At 43.6% G+C, this 20,605-nt stretch overlaps 1 protein-coding gene across 1 annotated transcript in view; it reads right to left on the bottom strand.

The window, feature by feature from the left end:
• Window positions 1-20,155, bottom strand: part of RYR3 (ryanodine receptor 3) — a 515,475-nt gene extending 495,320 nt beyond the window's left edge. Inside the window, exon 1 of the mRNA XM_044230143.1 lies at window positions 20,129-20,155. The gene's annotated coding sequence lies outside the window, so the exon portion shown is untranslated. The remainder of the gene's footprint in view (window positions 1-20,128) is intronic.
• Window positions 20,156-20,605: the final 450 nt, after the last annotated feature.

Here is a 20,605-nt window from a genome sequence, read left to right as displayed (position 1 = left end):
TGTTACCTATAAAGGTACATGAAGATACAGGGCAAACACACTTTTTCTGTTCTATTGTGGATGGGCTATTTCAGGCTGCTCAGTATTATGAACATGCTTGAACACGTGAGTTTCATGCACGAATTTTGAGGTTATATCGAGAGGAACTGCTGCTCCCCAGGGTGTCTGGAAATTTAACTGTACCATGTCAACCGGCAATGCCGGGTTGTTTTCAAAAGTGGCTGTACCAATGGTCAGTCATGATGTATTAACATTTTCCTGTTGATAAATTCAGATATTTTTAAGATGCAGCACCTTTATTCAAAAATTATAATTCTTATAAACTGTATGTCATGAGTTTTTGTTTATGTATCCACTCTGAGAATCCTGACTTTAGCTGGATGGTAAGTCCATTTAGTCTATTATAATTACTGTTACCAATTACCAAGGAAAACTTGGTAATTTTCCTCTCTTAAATAATCTGTGATTGATTTGTATTGGCCTCACATTAACTTGAGAGTGTTTCTTCTCTTGTTACTCTTTTAAAAGACTTTGCAAGATTAGAATATTCAGTTACTTGATTCTTTATAGTTGTTGTAGATTTCGCCTACAAAATTTACCTAAACCCTGGGTTTTTGGAACTCACTTTTTTTTTTTTTAAGATTGATTTATTTATTTTAGAAGGAGAGAGCGAGTGTGAGTGTGGGGAGGGGCAGAAGGAGAAAATGTTCAAGTACACCCCCCACTAAGTGTGGAGCCCAACTTGAGCTTGATCCCAAGACCCATGAGATCATGATCTGAGCCGAAACCAAGAGTCAACGACACTTAACTGACTGAGCCACCCAGATGCCCTGAAACTTTTTTTTTTTAATATACTGACTCATTTCATTTAATAGTTTTCAGAAGTGACCCATTTTCCTTTTTCTTCTTCTTGAATCAGTGTTGCTAATTTATACTGTGAAGAATTTGACGTGGTACCTAAGTTTTCAAAATTATTGGCCCAAAGTGGTTCATAATCTCTTAAATCTCTGCGGGATCAGATTCAAAAATGATATTCCTCATACTGTTTACTCGTGCCTTCTGTTCTTTTGTACGACAGCCTTTCCAGATTTTGAGAAGCCTTGTGAGTTTTTGTACTGTAACACAAACTTTATGTGCATTCTTAAATTCCCTTGAGCAGGTTCTCTCTGGCTCTTGGACAAAGCCCACCTACGCAGCCTCCTTCCACTGTCAAACCCAGAAGACTGCTGAGTGAGCCTGCTGACAGGAAACACGCTGTGCTCTCTGACACTTCACTGAGCTTTTGCTACTCTTTTTATCTCACTCTCTTGGTCTGGGGCTTGTACCTCCCAAATCAAAAAGTATTAGAGAAAAACCTTAGTTTCGACCTAACATTCTGCTTTCTGGAGTACCAGGACTAAAGCAGTCTTTGAAAAAAACAGATTTTGTCTTTGTTTTATAGAATCTTTCTTTTAATTTATTTCTGCTCTTATCTTTATCATGTCCTTCCTCTTCCTTTTGCTAGGTTTATTCTGCCTTCTGGTTTTGTAAGTTCTTAAGTTAGATGATTAGCCATTTATTCCAACCATCCTGTCTCCAACATGGGTCAGTAAGGCAGAGGTCAACAAACCAAGACTGGTGGGCCAAAACTGGCCCACTGACTGTTTTTGTAAATAAAGTTTTATTAGAGCACAGTAATACTCATTCATTTTCATATTGTCCATGGCTGCTTTTGTGCCATGAGAGTAAAGTTGAGTTGTTGCACCAATGTTGTGATGGTAAATAGTGGTATTTTACTATCTGTTCCTTTATAGAAAAAGTTTGCTAACCTACACGTTAAGAATAGAGATTTTTTCTCCAAGTATTGCTTGAGTTATATCACATGAACATTTCTATTGGTATGTTCATAACTCTTCTGAACTTAGTGTTTTCTCATATCTGGTATGATTTCTTTGATCCACAGATTATTTAGAATGCATGGGCCTTAAACTTCCAACCATGAGTTTTTCCCAAGGCCATGTTTTGGTACTTGATTTCTAATCTAAATTTTTCTGTGATGACAGAAAGTAGATTGTAGTAGACAGAGTAGTATGATACTTTCTAAAATTTTTAGAAATTTTTATTCCTAGCCTAGTACAGGATCACCTTTTAAATTTTTAAATGTGTGTTTGAAAATAATATGTATTCTGTAGTTGTTAGATGTAGTATCTCATTACTTGCACCTTTCTAACCTTTCAGATCCTTATTAATTGTTTTATCAATGAATTATTGAGAATTGTGGTAAAGTCTTCCACTAAAGTGTAGATTTATCAATTTCTCCTATAGACTGGTCATTTTTGCTTTATCTTTTCAGATATATATCAATTAAACCTTTAATAACTTCCAGATGAACTAATTTCTCATAGGAAGATGAGCAGTGTCCCAATTCACTTCTGATAATATTTTTGTTTAAACTTTTTCTATGTCTAAAGTGTATCTCTTATAAACTGTATGTCATTGAGTTTTTGTTTATGTATCCACTCTGAGAATCCTGACTTTAGCTGGATGGTAAGTCCATTTAGTCTATTGTAATTATTGTTATATCTGGATTATTTTGAGCCTCTAGTTTTGTATTTCTAATTTTTTCTTCTTTTAGATTGATTGACATTTCCCCCACTACATTTTCTTCTTCTTCTATAGAGATTTTCTTTCCTTTATCTACTAGCTAATTTAGAAATTTTAACTTACATATTTAACTGAAAGTCTAAAATTAATCTTTACCCTCCTATAATAAAAAATGAATTTATATGCTATTATAGCTCAAAATTTTGGATATACATCAATTTTTAACCACAAAACTTAATATTATTGTTTCATGGAGACCTGTTTACCATTTTTATTTGTTTTAATTTCATTTTCATTTTGTTTTTTTTTTCTTTCATTTTGTTTTTCTTACCATTTCTTCCTTTTCCTCAGACCCTCCTTCTGGGATCATTTTTATTCCTCATGTATGAACCCTTAGTTAAGTCCTATTGGTGGCAAACTTCCTTAGATTTGTTTTGTCTGTAAAGGTTTCTATTTAGTCTTCAATCCTAAAAGATCATTTTACTGGATATCTTATTTTTAGCACTTAATACATAAATATATACTATATGGATGTTTTTATCACAACAGAATTATTTTAGTATACATGTATTTAAAAATTACATAATGGGGCACCTGGGTGGCTCAGTGGGTTGAGCCTCTGCCTTTGACTTAGGTCATGGTCTCAGGGTCCTGGGATCGAGCCCCACATTGGGCTCGATCGGCCTACTTCCTCCCCTCTCTCTGTTGCCTCTCTGCCTACTTGTGATCTCTGTCTCTCTGTCAAATAAATAAATAAAAATCTTTTTGAAAATTACATAATTATTATATTTGGTATATAAATATATATATTGTTGTATATTTTTTGTCACAGCAAAATCACTAGAAGCATTATCATCACTAGGTGAATCAAGGAAACTAAGAGTCTGTTTTCTAATTTGCTACCAAAGAGTTAAACTATTAAGAGTCTATTTTATTTTCTAGTTAAGAGTCTATTTCTAATTTGCTACCAAAAATTACTTAATTAAATCAGATTATGCTTCAGTACATCTTCCTAAATGTGGAATTAGCAAGTGATCTACTTTATAAGAACATCAGCAAATTAAAACAGCTATAAGATAACAGGTGGGATGAATTTAAGGACAGGTTATTTTGCTTTAACTATGTGAATGTACCCTAAGATCCTAGGTATCGAGAATATTTGCATGTGTGTATGTGTTTTCAGTAAATATTTCATTATTTTATTTTATTTGAGTACAGCTGACACATAATTTAGTTTCAAGAACATTTTAAAGTCAATATTTGAAAGAGTGAATCAATTTTAAAAGATTATTCTTCCAAATCTTTGGAACCTTCCAAAGGTTCCAAAGTATATGTATCTAGAAAAAAGCTGTTAACTCTAACATATTTAAAAAATGCAGTAGGATGAAGAGACTGAAAACCTTGAACGCCAACCTTTAAAATAGGCTTTCTCAACTCTTCTCATAAAACTTCAAAGGTCTCAGTCACTTAAATGCTCTGCTTCTGGGAGAGCAGCTACCTGGAAAGGAGGTGAGGTGCTTGCATTTACAGAGGACTGGTGAATAGGAATGCTTTAAAGCCTCAAAGGTAACCTCCTCTACCTAAAATAAAGCCCAAATCCAAACAGACATATTAAAGCAAAGTGATGCCATAAAAGACACTGAAGAGCCAATTTTCATCTTGAGAAAGAGGAACAAAACTGGAGGCATCATGCTTTCTGATTTCAAACTATCTTACAAAACTACAGTCATTAAAACAGTATGATATTGGCATAAAAACAGACACACAGATCAATGGAACAGAATTGAGAGCCCAGAACTAAACCCAAAAATATACTGCCAATTTATGACAAAGGAGCCAAGAATAACGGGGAAAGACACTCTCTTCAACAAATGGTTTTGGGGAAACTGGACAACCACATGCAAAAGAATGAAATTCGACCACTTTCTTACACCATACACAAAAAGTTAACTCAAAAGGGCTTAAAAACTTGAACATAATGCCTAAAGTCATAAAACTCCTAGAAGAAAACATACACAGTAAGCTCCTTAATGTAGGTCTTGGCAATGTTTTTCTGAAACTGACACAAAAGTAAAAGAAATAAGAGCAAAAATAAACAAGCAGGACTACATCAAACTAAAAAGCTCTCGTGCGGCAAAGGAAATCAACAACAAAATGAAAAGGCAAACTACAGAATGAAAGAAAATATTTGTAAGTCACATATCTGATAAGAGGCTAATACCTAAAATATATAAAGAACCCATACAACTTAAAAAATAAAAAGAACCAACCTGATTTAAAAATGGACAGAAGATCAGAATAAAAAAATAGACTATCATGTGTCAAATTGTAAGAAGAGATCATGCTGTGATGGCAAAAGATTTTGATGTTAAGGAATATTGAGAATATTAAGAACCAGAGTAGCATTTGCTAGTGTGGCTCCAGCTTCTTATACACAATACATGTTCCACTTCTGATCAAAATGTACCAAAGAGGAATACTTCTCCATCCACTAAAATGAGAGAGTCTGATGCAAGTGTCCTTTCAGAAACATCAATTTCCTTTTGTCACCATTAATTCTTCACTTATTGAACACCTTCATGAATTTTAAAACCCTATATAATAGTTTGAGCCAAGTGTATTTTCCTGGTAGTTTTGAAACCTCATTTCCTAGTTTTGTTTTTTTTTTAAGATTTTATTTATTTATTTGACAGAGAGAGAGATCACAAGTAGGCAGAGAGGCAGGCAGAGAGAGGGGAAACAGCTTCCCGGCTGAGCAGAGAGTCCGATGTGGGGCTCGATCCCAGGACCCTGGGACCATGACCTAAGCCGAAGGCAGAGGCTTTAATCCAGTGAGCCACCCAGGCGCCCCTCATTTTCTAGTTTTTATATAAATCTCTTGGAATATTTATTAGCATCACTCATGTCCCTCAGTACCTCCCTGGGAACATGAAAATTGTAGCTTCTTAGGGAATGAACTTAAATAGTTGATGCTGATCCACTCATGGAAATCTAGCCTAGAACTGCAATAACAGCTCTTACCCATAGAGAAGAATATTCACCAGTTCAGGAGCTCGACACTCCTCCAGAAGTCTCTAAGTCAGGGAGAGGGAATGGGCATGGGGAGAAAGAAGAGGCAGGAGACAGTCCCTGAGCTGGTAAACGAGATTTGGTGGGCAACTACAAAAGCCAATTAATGGAACAACTTCTATTGTCCTGACCTTGTGTTTCCTTTCACTGAACCCTGCTGGCCTACATGCTTATTCCAGGACTAACCTTTACCTGTACTTATTTATATTTCCAGAGAAAGACCAGAAAAGGAAAGCTAGAAATGAGGAGAGGGAGAAGGTGAAAACGAGTGAGTGAGGGGAAAAAAAATGTAAGATTAGTGAGCAAGGGATGAAGGAAGACAGAATAAGTAAGCATGAGAAGGAGGAGGGAAAAAAGCAGGCTTACAGGTTTAGATACATTTGAATGGATGCCAGATCTTGGTTTATCAAAAAGCTGTAAAGCGATTCAGGCGTTGGAATGGCAACGTTAGATCCATGAAGCGAAGTCCAAGACGACAATGACACCTCTGTAACATCTGGAGAAGAAAGCTGCAGATCCATCTTAACTAAAACCCATGGGAAATATATGTACTCAGAACCACGTTCGTGCAATGTCCCCAAACCTGTAATGAAACTCCTGATGAAAACAAAGAGAGGATTACCTGGGGCATTCACTTTAATGACACCGTGTACATGAAGGAGAGAGAAGCCTCATCCGAAAGGGAGGCACAGGACCTGAGACCTGAAGGGAGGAGTCCAAGAGCAGATAACGGAGGACTGGGTGGAGGAAAGATGTTCTGATGCATGGCCCTCTGCATTAAACAGATGTGCAAGCGAACAACGGTAAGTCTGAGAATAGACAGATGGAGCGCTCTAGAAAGATAAGGGCGTTCACGGGCAGAGCCATGACAACACTCCACACAGGGGAATCCGATGACACTACATAGGTGGACACCAGAGGCAGAGTTTTGTTAAAACACGAGGGATCAGATTTCAAATAAATGCATGTTTCCTCCTGTTTTCTCCATGTTGCTTTATTAGGCTGATCTATAAATGTTTATTCAGCACATGTCATAGGCTCTGGTAGGCAGCCCATTGGGCATACACCAGAAACAACAACAAAACCCCAAAGCCTCTGAGTTAACCACACACACACACACACACACACACCCCTTTTATACTTTATGGAAAAAGAGTCAGTCCCATTAGAAGTTCTCACTTACTGGGGCGCCTGGGTGGCTCCGTGGGTTGGGCCTCTGCCCTCAACTCGGGTCATGATCTCAGGGTCCTGGGATCAAGCCCCGCATCGGGCTCTGTGCTCGGTGGGGAGCCTGCTTCTCCCCCCCCACCCCGCCACTGCCTGCCTCTCTACCTACTTGTGATCTCTCTCTGTCAAATAAATAAATAAATAAAATATATAAAAAAAGAAGTTCTCACTGACTAATTCAGAACGGAACCTACAATTTGTGAATCTGAAGTCCCTTGTTATAAGTAACTAGGTAAGAACAGTCCATTTGGGTGTGCTGAATACCTAGTCTAAGTAATGAGGACTTGCAGAAACACCGAATCAAAAAATCACTCAAGAAATCACTGAGCCACTGTGTACGTGAATGAGCACTGATTGGGATCCTAAGAAATCTAACTAAATACGGAAGCCCTTGCCCCAGAGAGTTATTCAGTCTTGCAGGGGAAACAGAGATTTATGTACCATAAAACAAAGTTTGTACTATGATCAAGTGCCAGCTTAATTAGTCCAGACAACAATAATTATCAATTACTTGGCAGTCATATTCCTCACTCAACTTTTAGCAAACTTTAAACAAATCCGTCTTGGAGATAATGCCTTACTTAATCTAAATGAGCATCTTGAATGTCAGGAATTCCATGTACCTTGTCATACGTGAGAGAGATGTCTGGAGCAAAGGGATCATATTCTCCCTAATGACATATGATACTTAACCTACGGGCTAGAGAGAGGTTAACCCTAAGTCTGTTTTACTCTAAATCCCCAATAAACCTGCTTTTTAATTGTCAATTGATTTCAAGAGTTTAGACCAGATCCGGGAGCCTCTCTGGCTTCGAGAGATATTTGCCTCTCTATGTGTGTTCTAAGGGCCTCATCATGAACATGAGGACATGCACTTAGCACAGCCAGAGACCAGAGCAAAGCCTGGGGAATCAGTCAACATATTCATCATCATCTAGCAGAGAGCTGGGGGTCCGGCACAGGTTCCCGTTGCTGGTCGGACGCTCGAGCTGGGACTGCAGCCTTCACGTGTTCAGAAAATCAAGCAGAAACACATGCACACCCACCGGTTTTCATTTGGCTGAGGCTTCTGAGAAGCAGGTGGAAGAGCTACTTAGATTTTCCCCCAATTAATTGAGTTGGAAATTGTAGTAAATAAAGAGTTTTAAACACGTTTCCTACCCTCCCCGCCCCCCACCCCCTGAACAGTTCCCATATCATGAAAGAGCAGGTGCTGCAGGATCCCAGGTGGCTCACAGAAGCCCAGGCTGGGCGTCTGCTGGGAGGACTGCGAAGGGAGCCCCGGGCGATAAGACCTCCCATCCAAATACGTATTATGTCATACCACAGTATGAGGTAGGTACTGTGCTGACTACGGTTCTACAAACACCACCATATTTGTCTCAACAGTCACATCAGATGCTATTAATATCCCTATTTTATTTATTTTTTAAAATTTATTAATATCCCTATTTTAAATAGGAAGACACCGTCAGTGTCTCATAGCTTATACATAACAGATCTAGAATTCACACTGCCGTCTTTCCCTGAGCCTTAACCACTCTCGTAGGAGACGCTGCATGTGGTTACGGGGTTGGCAGTGATGGCAACAGTGATAAGGGTGGTCTGGACATGGCATGTGGTACCAGAGAATCCATCACATTCAAGGTCAATAAGAAGAGAGAACTAAGATATTCAGGGTTTTTTTTAAAAAATTTAAATCTTTTTTTTAAAAAAAGATTGGTTTGGCTAGGGAAAATTTATACTAATTACAGTCATTTCCATGATTTGTACAATTATGCCTAATTAGGAGCCAGTATAATATTTATGTACAAGAATAAATAAGTCAGATTAACTTTGATCTTAAATTTATTTGATTATAATAGTGAGCTCTATGCATATATAAACAGACTTCACTGTTGCCCAGGTTCTAATATGCACGTGTGACACCTTACAGCATTTTATACTTTAAAAATATGCTTTCTGAGGACATCTCCAAGTACCAGATAGTATCAGATGTTAGAGGAAAGGAGGCAGCTAATACTAATAGAATATGGTCTTGCTCTGGAGAATGTTGGAATCTGGTCATTTCATCCTGACCCCTCCCTGAGAATTAGTTATGGTTTTTACCATTCCACAGATTAAAAAACTGAGGCTGGAATATATGAAATATATCATTCATATAGTTTAGTGTTTTTTTGTTTTTTTTTTAAAGATTTTATTTATTTATTTGACAGAGAGAGATTACAAGTAGGCAGAGAGGCAGGCAGAGAGAGAGAGGAGGAAGCAGGCTCCCTGCTGAGCAGAGAGCCCGATGCGGGACTCGATCCCAGGACCCTGAGATCATGACCTGAGCTGAAGGCAGCGGCTTAACCCACTGAGCCACCCAGGTGCCCCTATAGTTTAGTTTTTATTCACAATTTAAAAAGTGAAATGTATTGCTACTGAAATACTGAGATTAAACACCAAGAGAAATCGCCTCCTTACTTCAAGGAAATCACAAGCCCAACCATTCTCTATTATTTGGGAAAATGCTGGTTTAATTCTTTTAATTAAATTCCCCAACTGCTTAGCCCAGTTAAGATTTCAGTTGTTGGGACCTGCTTTTTGAGTGAAATAAAGAGCCAAGTAGGGTAATAAAACCTATTCAAAACGAAGGCACCGTTACCTAACCCATGTGCCTAGACTTCCTATACACCTGTCACTTGGCAAGGAGCACAATATTTTAACTAAATATTTACTCTCAGCCAGGGACAGGAAAATTGTTAATTGGGATTACGTGGCTAACATTATCCAGTTTAATTCCATGGAGAGCAGAAAGGGAAAAGATGGGCATATCACTGGACTGAGAGATGGGGTAAGAATCAGAGGCCCATACAGGACCCCCAGAGGAAAGGGCACTAAAGCGTGTAACAAGAAACAAGCCTTACTTTAGGAACATGCTTTGCATCCTTAGTCAAGAGAATGATTCAAGAAAGTGCATAACAAGATCCTTACCGCAGGATGACCTTGTGTTGCTAAAAATACAATGAATTCCCAGAAAGTCAAATTTCCATATTTAAAACATAGGTTGAGAAAGAAATCTCCCCAAATGAAGGACAAATTGTCTATGTTTAGGATTCTCCAAATAGTGTGGCCCATCCGTTGACAGGAGTAATCAAAAATTGCTGGAGGAAAAGTCAATGAGTATTTATATCAAAAGGCTTTGCAAAGTAGACACTTATGAAATGACCCATCAATCTGAGCTCCTGAGGCCATGTCCATTCCAGATTCATTTCCAGTCACAAGGCCTGGTCACATTATAGCTAAGCAGAATACCAGGAATCAAAACTAAGGAATAATCACAGGGCATTGTCCTTTTGTACTTTTCAAAGATAAAATAAATGCGCAATGACATTTGGAATAGCTAGTGTGCCTAACGTCAATGTTTATGCTATTTGTTGAGAGGGTATCTGTAGCTAATATTTATTGGGGATTTACTATATGTTGGGCACTCTTCCAAGCACCTAACACAGATTAACTCATTGCATCTTTGCTACAACCATCTGAGGCAGACACTATTATCACTCACATTTAACACATGAAGAAACAGGCACAGAAGTGAAGAAACTGCCCCAAGGGCACATATTTTAATAAGAATTAATTTTTGCAAGGTGCCTGGGTGGTTCATTCGATTAAGCATCTGCCTTCGGCCCAGATCATGATCTCAGTGTCCTGGGATTGAGCCCTGCATCAGGCTCCCTACTCAGAGGGGAGTCAGCTTCTCCCTCACCCTCTCCCTCTGTGTTCTCTCTTGCTCACTCAAATAAATAAAATCTTAAAAAAAAAAAAAAAAAGAATTGCTTATTGGAGTTCCTGGCTGACTCAGTCGGTTAGGCATCTACCTTTGGCTTGGTTCATGATCCTGAGTTCCTGGGATGGAGTCCTGCATCGGGCTCCCTGCTCAGTGGGGAGCCTGCTTCTCCCTCTCCCACTGCTGCTCCCCACCCTCCCAACTCAAGCCCCCGCCCAAATAAATAAATAAATAAAAGTACCTTTGTACCATGGAAGTACGGAAAAGTTAAATTAAGTGTTATAGGTTCACTGAAGTGACCGATATCTCTGCTATCTCAAAATAAGACTGAGCCCCCTCTTGACCCTCAGCCACTAGGGGGGCACTGGATGTTAAAATGTCCTTACTCATTTATGTCACTGCCAGCAACTTGGCCAGGGCCAGCGACAGAGTACTTGGTCAGTAAATGTTGAATGGACACCCTGTTTTCTTTAACTTTCACAATAGCTGTATCTATGTGACAATTTGAAAGGGTTTTTAAAAGGCTAGCGCAATCTGGATTCATTTTGATGATCAAGTCTATCATTTATGAAGCCTATTAATTTGTCAGCATGCCAATCTGTCTTTTCTACACTGTGATAAATGATACACTGTCTTCTTTGTTGACATTTTCATCCAAGGACTTTGATGTGTATTGTGAGCCTGATCCTACTCATAAAAATATTCATGCCTTCTAGGCAGCTTATGCACTTGAAATGTGAGGGTTCACCCATGGCTGCAAATGGGAAGGCAGCTCACAGCACTGCTGCAGAGGTGTTTGGCTCGGCTGGAAGAGTTTAAGACTTTTTTGTTTGAAGGTGTCCATCGGGCCCACCTTTCTTTGCAAATAAAGCCTGATTCACACATTGAGTTACCTGTCTGGCCCCAAAAGTGTTTAAGTTTGTGAGCCCTGCAATATACAGGTAGCTGGGGATTCAGAGTAGATTGAATCGAAAGCTATCATAGTCCTGGAGTTTATCATCTATGTCTCATGCTTTAGTTTGATAGGAACCTTTTTAGGTGATTGGGCAATGAAACAACTTTTTTTCCCAAGCTAGTCCTTCCATATACGCATACCTAATTCTCCTAATCTCCACGAGGAGACGTGGAGTCCCTTCACTCCTATTTTCAAGGCATCCCTGAGATAGAATCATTACTACTCTGTCTTTACAAATGGATGAACTAAAACCAAGGAAAGGGCAGACAATCCGCCTAGACAATGCCTAAAGACATCTGACAGAAATGCTACAGAAGAGAGAAAATGCTTTAGCTCGCAATTTACCTACTTGCCTAGTATGTTCTCTGTTATGTTTCTCATCTTAAAATCCCTCTTAGAAAGAAAGGAGGTTTGTTCAAGATATTCCTAGAGTTTATTCTTGGACTCCCCTTTTCTGGCCAGCCTAGACAGAAGAGAGGTCAGCTTAGGGGTGGATCACTGCTATGGGTCAGAACAACAGCCATGTGTCCTGAATGATCGGTGATGAAGATCACAGACAGATGACCTTTCATGAGGGGCTCACACTCCTCCAGGTGTGGCTGCCCTACTCTGACTTGACCTTCTGGATTCAGCTTTCGGATCAATGCACGGTGTGGCCCGCTGGATCCCTTGTGCTGCTCTGGTACTATTTACAGTCTGGATCTGGCCCATAGCATAGAATGCCACTGTCCAATAAATACTCCTTACAGTGTGGACATTTATGTGCCACTGATGGAGAATTTTCCATTTCTTCCCATAGTCCCACTGACGAGCTCTCTCGGCTCAGGCCCATTAGAGAACTCAACTGTGAAATTATCAGAAAGTGAATGCCGGGCCCTGACACTGGTCTGTTAAGAAGCACGTACCTTCCAGTAAGAGCCTTTCTTATTTGCTCTACTGGGAGCCAGGCAGCTCTCCTGGGCATTCTCCCCTTTTTCGGTAGGAATGGGTCTAAGTTAGCTTTAGGAACTCTGGGCCATCTCCTTGGGATAACAGTGAGTAACCTATCAACAAACATGATAACCGATAATAGACTTTTGTTGCTTGAACACTTTTCTACTTCAGGAAGGCAACCCTTAGCTCTCACTTTGACAAAGAGTTACCTTGTTTTGGCTAAGATCAAGTGTAAAAATCTGAGACTTTCTTATTCTAACCATTGTCTCCGATTCTGAACTCTGTAAAACACAGTACGTATTAGCATCAGTCGTGACTGCAAGTGGTGCTCTCTCCAGTGCCTGAAAAGAGGCTGGCCCCCTTCTCCCATGTAGTTCAAGGCTTCCTCTCTGATCAAAGGTCATAAGTAGATAGAGATGAGAGTTTCTGTGTCACCAGCTGCAGAGCCCGACTTCTGTGCCCTGATGCTTCCTCTGTCTGCTCAGGGCTCCCCAAGGTCCCGGCAATGCTCACTGAGGCCTGCCCCTCTCAATAATATTCCCAAACGCCCTCATCCTTCACCAGTCCGACTCCTGTTCTTTCAGGAACGGGCTCTATTCAGCCGTTAATGATGCTAATCATGAATGGTACCCACTGAGCTAACCATTTCACAGATCTGTATTTTGACAGAGGAATTCCTTGAGTCAATGCCTTATTGCAAAAGACGACTAAGAAAGATGGCCTTCTGTGCATGGGTCCTGTCGACACTAACACCAACCCAGATTGTCACCCTGACACTTTCTTTCAAGCCGTACTCATCACCCTTGTTGGCTCCTGTGGCATCAAAACCACAGAGACAATGAACTCAGCGGAAAAACTGTTGATGGCCTGTGAGATTCTGCACAGCAGTTCTGTCTCTAGAGCTCTCTCCTGCCTCCTTTGCGCTCTTAAAGTAAGCCGCAGCCAGCAGCTGTCACCCCAGAGGGGGTGGTGGCTCAGGGGGAGAGACATTTCCGAATCTCTCTGCAGTCTGATTTGAAGAGGGAATGTTTGCTTTCCTTCTTCTTGGGCACTGAGTCCGATAAAGGAGGCCTCAACCTTCCCAAGTGGACAAGCTGGTGTGGGCGTTGGGGGGCCTGAAATCAATTAGGAATCCTTTGCTCAATGAGGTAAAAGGGGAAAGGAAGCCCGGGCAGGCTTTTTGTCTCAGTGCTTCCCCCTCCAGGGCTGTGTCCCACCGGAGAGGACAACAGCCCAGTGAGCTCCTGTGGAGTCAGCAATGTGCCCTGGGCTAGACGATGGAAGAAGTCCGTGTGAGGAGAGAAGGCCCAGCTTTTATTTCTGAATATTGCATCATCAATCTCGGATCTGATCTGAACTTTGTTTTCTAACAATCAGAAATCAGAAATGACAGAAGAAGGGGGAAAAATAATCTTGGCGCCTCACAAGGCTCCTCCCGGTAGCCGGATCGGGAGCAAGGTGCCAGCACTTTTTCCTCCCTCTCCCTGATCTGAAGAGGTGCTATGATGGCAAAACTCACCGAAGCACAGGGAAACTGCAGTGGCTGGAAATGTCTTTGTCCCTAAAATACCCCACCAGTTTCGGAGCAAGAAGATGGCTGCGAGGACACCAGCCAGAAGTCTGAAGCCAGGAAGACCTGACGAGGTTCCCTGGGGAGACAGGAGGGCCTGCAGCCTCAGCATTGTGAAGATCCCACCACAGAAGCATCTGCTTCTTCCAGGTGCGACCAGAAGGGGCTCTGCAAAAGCCCTGAGTCCCCAGACAGATGTGACTGAGGCAGCAAAATCCCTGGGAGGAAAAAGCAGGGCTGGCTTTATAGAAAAGCTGGTCCCAGTGCTCTGGGGTGGGGAGGTGGGGGGAGGAAGAATGGGCTCATAAAAGAGGTGGGAGGGAAGAAACAGGAGGGTAGCTTTGAAAGGAAGAGAAACGGGATCTAATAAGGAAAGGGGTCCTATGGGAAATAGTTAAGCTTTGGTAATTTTCTGAGAAGACAAAAAATAACTCTATTATCTTTGGTGGCTGCAATCCTGGGGGCCTGCCTGGCCTTTTGAAGGCTCTGACACCACATGACTATCCTTCTCAATCAAGCCTTTCAGTCAAACAACGTGAGATGAGCTGGTGTTGGCTTTAGTGAAGTAACTTCTCAGCACTGGGGCTGAACCAACACGGAGGCAGGGTCATAAGCCTGGGGTGAAGGTTCAGGCCTGTGGCAGGGGACACATTAGAGAAAAGGAAAATGTGGTGTTTTTTTTTTCAACAACGAGATCCCATCACAAGCAGGACTGACATCCTGTGCAAGAGAAACACAATGATAATACCCTGCAAAACACAGCTCGTCTCTCATTTGGGGTATTGCTGGAATTACTGTTGTCTTTCATTACACTTCTGCGAAGCCATTAAAGCAGATTCTATCTCCCTGAAGTGGGGGAGAGGAAACCTCTATTTTCTTAAATGACTCATTCAAGGTTACAGTGAGCTAGGGCTAGAATTAAGAATTCCTGCTTCTGAGTTTAATTTTTTATCTTTTATTACATTTCACTCCTACTGGATAAACCTTGTATCAAGGGTAGCTTAAAGACCTCTTCTATATAAGCTAAAGCTCATATAGAAGAGTTTATATGGATGGGGGATTGTGGAAAATGAGCTAAAATATTGGTTTCTGAAGACATGAGACCTTCGCAGCCTATACATGATATTGGAAAGAAGCATTCCAAAGGATTCCAAGTCAATTAGAAAAAGATGGAGCCAGTGGCTTCTTAGACTCAAAACTCTTCAAACAGTGAGGTAAAGGAAAACCCAAATTATGAAATAAAAAATCCTTCCCAGGAAGGAGCGAAACAAATTATCACAAAACAAGCAGAAGAAGCAAATAAACACAGAGAGACATAATACGATCTATTTTGATACAAACACTTTCTAAATAACTATCAGAGTATTTTGCTCTCCAGATAAACTCCTCATACCCTTTCTTCAACATTTTCCCCCTCACCTCTGTCCTAAGGAATCTGAGAAATAGATTTATTTTTCTCCTAAATCAATATTGGAAAAGGAATGAAGAATTGCTTAAAAACCCTATTTCACTGAAGTGTCCTCATCCTGCTTAAAAATCAAATCAGCCTAAGAAAAAATATCAAGAGACATCAAACATACCTTCACCTTCAATCAGTCACACATTCTTCACCTGTTCTTGGTCTCACTTCTCTTACACTGGGCTACAACACATTCCAGTATGTCCAAGTTCACAGTCACCATCACCTTGTGACCCTGGAGCTCAGCAGTCTTCAGAGCCCTCAGGACAAACCTGCTCGTGTGTCATCAGTGTCTCAGAGGTGGGAGCCACCCCCTAGTACCGACACAGTCTCTCAGACGCAAGTTCATGTCTTCGGGAGAAGGATCTAGCCACCCCCCGGGGCACTGCCCTGGAAAGGAGGGGATATGGGGCATCCAGCTATTCTGAGACAGCTCCTACTGAGATCAGCTCTCTGGATCCAAAGGAAAAGAGACTGAGAAGATGGGAAGTGACACTGGGAAGCCCAGAGCATTGGGACAGTCTGAGTTTTGTCACTTTAAACATCAAACCTAATTCGGCAGGACGGCCCAGGTATCACCAACATATGCCTGGGTATCGGAGTCTGCATTCTAGCACTCCTTCCATTACTACTTGTGATCATCCTGAAACACTGTGTTTGAAGAAAGAAGTCACTCGTGTCTGCCTCCCTCCTTGAGAAAAAACAACCAAAAGCAAGCTGGGGCATCATGCCGATGTCACGTAAATGGACTCTGCTGAGGGCAGAGACAAGGAAGGAACCACCAAGTGCACGTTCACTGACCTCCCAACCTGGGACAACGTGCCCTGGAGGGACTTGGGGACTTGGGCTCACCTTAGTGCCACAGCACATATTCAGGAATTTGTCCTGGTCAGACTCCAGGGAGGACCCCAGACCAGGCTGGCAGTCTTGATTCTTAGCCCAAGTGCCTTCTCTCGTCCCTCAAGAGCTGCAAATTTAGACAGGGGGAAACCTTCCACAAGAAGGGTTGGGGTGGGCATCTCTGACCTGTCTTTAATTGAAACTAATAGAAATGAACATCTACCTCACTTTGAGTTCTGTTTCAATTAACTTTGTGGTGGAGAGGGGGTTGGCAAGGAGAAGGCTGTGGTATTTTTAAAAACAGTAAGCTGAGGTTTGGAGCTCTTTCTTCCTTTCTTTCCTTTTCAATGGATGCTGTAGCCACAAGGAAAGAAATCGGGGGCGGAGAAACAGCTACTCCCTGGCACTCTCAGAGCGGGGTGCGGTGCCAGCCGCTCCAACCGTCTGGAGACGGGGTAATTGTCACTCCTCTCGCTGTAACTTCTTGCTTTCAGATGAGTGGCTGGCAGGTTTATCTGCTTCTGAGCAGCTTCGAATCACGTCAGTGACACTGACGACGTCAGCAAGAGCAATCGGAAGGCAGGATGATGCCACTGCCAGCAGCAGTGGGAGGGAAAATTTTTGCCTTAAAGAAAATTCTGAGGCTATCTGTCTGGCTGACTCTCTCTCTCATTGACTGAAATAACTGCCGGTGATTCGAGAAGGCCAGAGGGGATATGTAGTTTTACGCTGCCATTTTAAGGTCTGGGGTACGAAAGCATTTAGGTGACACGACGTGTCACTTCCAAGCCCCTTGAGTGGGCACTGCCCCTACTTAGGAGAGGATGGGCTTGACATGTATCAGAGGACACAACCAACATGAACACCACCTCCTAGCAAGTGTCTCCAGCCCCGGTACACACACCTACGGTGATCACTGCAGTAAGCTTGGCCCATTTCATGTTACCGATCGTCCCAGCTGCTTTTATTTTTGTCGCTCTCATAATAAACAGGATACTAGAACCACCGACAGCTTGACAAGGATCCTCAACACAGTGCTATTCTTTGGTCTATTTTGTAAAACTAGGTTTAAAAGCCTCTGCTGTCCAGAATGGCAATCCTCTAAAGTTCTCGGTTGCAAAGATAAGGTTCTTTTCCATCATCAAATACCAAACACCTTAAATGTTAGGACAAGGAGGCATTCCATGACCGACACATGGCCAAAATGCTTTAAAAGATATTCTCAGGGGAAAAGCAAGAGACCCTAAGGCAAAGGTGGGTGGGGGAGTTCAAACTGCAATAGCTTCTCCAATCCAGGCATATTCGAAGGTGAGAAAACCCCACTTCAAGCACAGCCCTGTGATTGCTGACTCCCCTAAAAACAGCAGGATAAAGTCAAAATTCTGTGCAAATCAAAATTTATGGTGACTGGGTTTGCAGAAATAGTTGTGTCTAATTCATGGATATGGAGAGAGTGTCACAGGTCAGAAAGCAGCAGCTCTCATGGCAATAGATCAGGAAGACCAGAGCCTCTGGAGTAGCGCTTCACGCCAGCCGGTGGTGGGCATCTAAATTAGTCATTATGTAATGACAATCATCAGCAACTTATTGGGCGACCACAACCAAGTCACTTGATTTCCTATGCCTCAGTTTCATCACCTATCCGTCACCCCAAGAAACCAGAGATGAAGATGCCCGCAGGGTTACTGAAGAACACACCTAGAAAACACTCAGGTGATGACCAGAAGCAATAATAATGCCACATGGGGAGCCACTTGCCCCCATGGTCACTTCCAGCGCTCCCTGGAAGCCATAACTGATATGCAGTATCTCTGCAACAGAGGTTCTTAACCTGGGTCCTTGAACCCTACATGGGCCATGGGTGGGCTTTAAAAAAGAGTCCAGTTACTCTAATCTCTGGGACAGGACACCCATAACATACAGAATTTAAGAACCACTGCTCTACCCTAAGCTTTTGTTACAGGGGTACCAAAAAACACTTACACTGCCTGATAGAGAGAAGAAGTCAGGAATGGCGACCACAGAAGCCAAGAGAAACACAAACAAAACCACCAGGCTTTCACGTCAACCCTGAGTCATCAATTCCACACTGACCCAATCCGTCAGAAGGGGACTTCATTAGTCAGTAATGCCTAGAAGACTGTTACTAATAAGCAGAAGAAACAACTGATCAAGGAGGGCAAAAGGTAGGAAGTGCCTGGTGTCACCCATCCAATATCAAGGACACCTGTTGGAAGGAAAGCTTAGGGATTCCACAGGGCTTTGGTTAGAACAGGCAGCTTTACAACAAAAAAGGCTATAAGGAGTGGCGAGGGTGAAGCCATTCTGAGCTCTTGAGTGCAGAGTGAGAGAGAAGGAGGGGGGTCTCGGTGCAGGATGAAGAAATAGATAATTCTGTCATATCAGAAGGTCATATCAGAAGGGGGGCACGTCCCTCTGTATCTCCCAAATGAGACCCAAGTCCCAGCCCTGACAGAGGAACCATGTTTAGAAGAGAAAGTCAAGGGTTTTGGAGAAGGGGAGGACATGGTGTAAAAGAACCACAAGACCTAAACTGTGATCTCTAGAGACCAGGTCAAAAGGGGGCACTTAAAGAGAAGGAGACAGGGAGAGAAGGAATTTCATCCTAATTCCTGAGAGCTAAACAGCGCATATAAAATGATCTAACACTTAGAGAGCAATTTACAGTTTACAAAACATTATGACATTCACTATCTCATTTAATCCTTATCACCCTGAAACGCTGGTTATATTTTCTCCATTTTACACAAGAGGAAACTGAGGCTAGGAAGGTTGGATTATGCGACTTGCTCAAGGTCACCTGGCTGAAATCGAAGCTGGAACGCACCCCCAATGCCCTCCCACGCTTCCCGGTTGTCTTCCACCTTGAAAGATTTTCCATTAACACCTAAGGGGCAAGGTTGATGTGACTACAACAGATCCCTGCCCCCCAGCCACTTGCCCTAAAATCTGGGGCGGAGCAGCGCCCTCCGGTGCCAGGAAGGGGACCTGAGTGACGCGGAGCCACAGACCGGGGTTTCCCCCGTCCTGCGGGGCTCGGGGGAGCAAGCGGCAGAAGCCGCGGCTCTTACACTCGGGGCAGTCAAGTAACGCTCCAGCAGCAGTTGCCGGCTTGGGGCTTAACGTGCGAGGGGCAGCGCTGGGTGAAGTCCCTTCCGAGCGATCCCAGGACCGGGACCGAACGCCAGCGCCCGCTTCTAGCACTCGGCTCCCCACGCTCGCCCCTGTCCCGCTGGTTCTTTCAGGCGGTTCCCCAGCGCACAGGGGGCACCTCCCTGTGGTGGAGTGCTGAGGGGTGAAAGCGCGGACCGACTCTGGGGCGAGCTCTTCCACTTCGGATCCTCCAGGTCAGGGCAACAGCGAGCAAACCCTGGCTGGAAGTTTGGGCGTCAAAGGTTTCAGATCAAGTAGCAAGTTGCCCGGAGAGCCGTGGAGGTGGAGGTGGAGGTGGAGGTGGGGGTCTGGGGTGGGGGCGGCGTTAGGGGAAGAAGGGACAGGCTAGAGAAGGTGTCCCTTCCCACGCAGCCCCTGGCGGCCCCGCGGGTGGGTGGCTGGTCCGCCTCTGCAGCCGGCGGGTGCGGAGAACGCGCCGGGCACCGGCACCCGGCAGCGGGCACCCGGCGCAGCGCAGCCCCTCCTCGCCCGGCTCCGCGCTCCTCCCCACCTGCCCGCCGCCTCGCCCCCGCCGCGGAGACTCACAGTCCGCAGGAACTGGATCTCGTCCTCGCCTCCTTCTCCACCTTCGGCCATGACTCCCGAGGCGTCGGCGGTGCCCAAGCCTCGGGCGCCTCTGCTTCCCCCGGCAGCCGCTCGGCGTGCGCTGGCTGCTGCTGCGCTCTTTCTCCTCCTCTTCTTTCTCCTCCTCCGGCTCCTGGCTCAGCCTCAGCAGCGCCGAGCTAATCCCCGACCATATAGGGAGCTGGGCTAACACTCCACTGCACTGCAGAGCGCCAACGCCAACCAAGCAGCCCGCCTACCCCTCTCGCCTCTCGCCCCAGCCAAGTGCGCGGCGACCGCGGGCCGGGCAGAGAGCGCAGCGCCCGGCGCGCCGAGCGGGCGGGGGCGGCGCCGGGACCCGGGGGTGGGGTGCAGTGGGGCCTCCCCCGCACACCACCGCACCGCGCCGCACACCCAGCCGAGGCGCTCGCTCCGCAGCGACGAGAGGGTGCCCCCTAC

Source organism: Neovison vison, chromosome 13 (assembly GCF_020171115.1).
Source record: "Neovison vison isolate M4711 chromosome 13, ASM_NN_V1, whole genome shotgun sequence".
In the NCBI taxonomy this organism is placed as follows: Eukaryota; Metazoa; Chordata; class Mammalia; order Carnivora; family Mustelidae; genus Neogale; species Neogale vison.
This window is presented reverse-complemented; position numbering and strand designations above follow the sequence as displayed.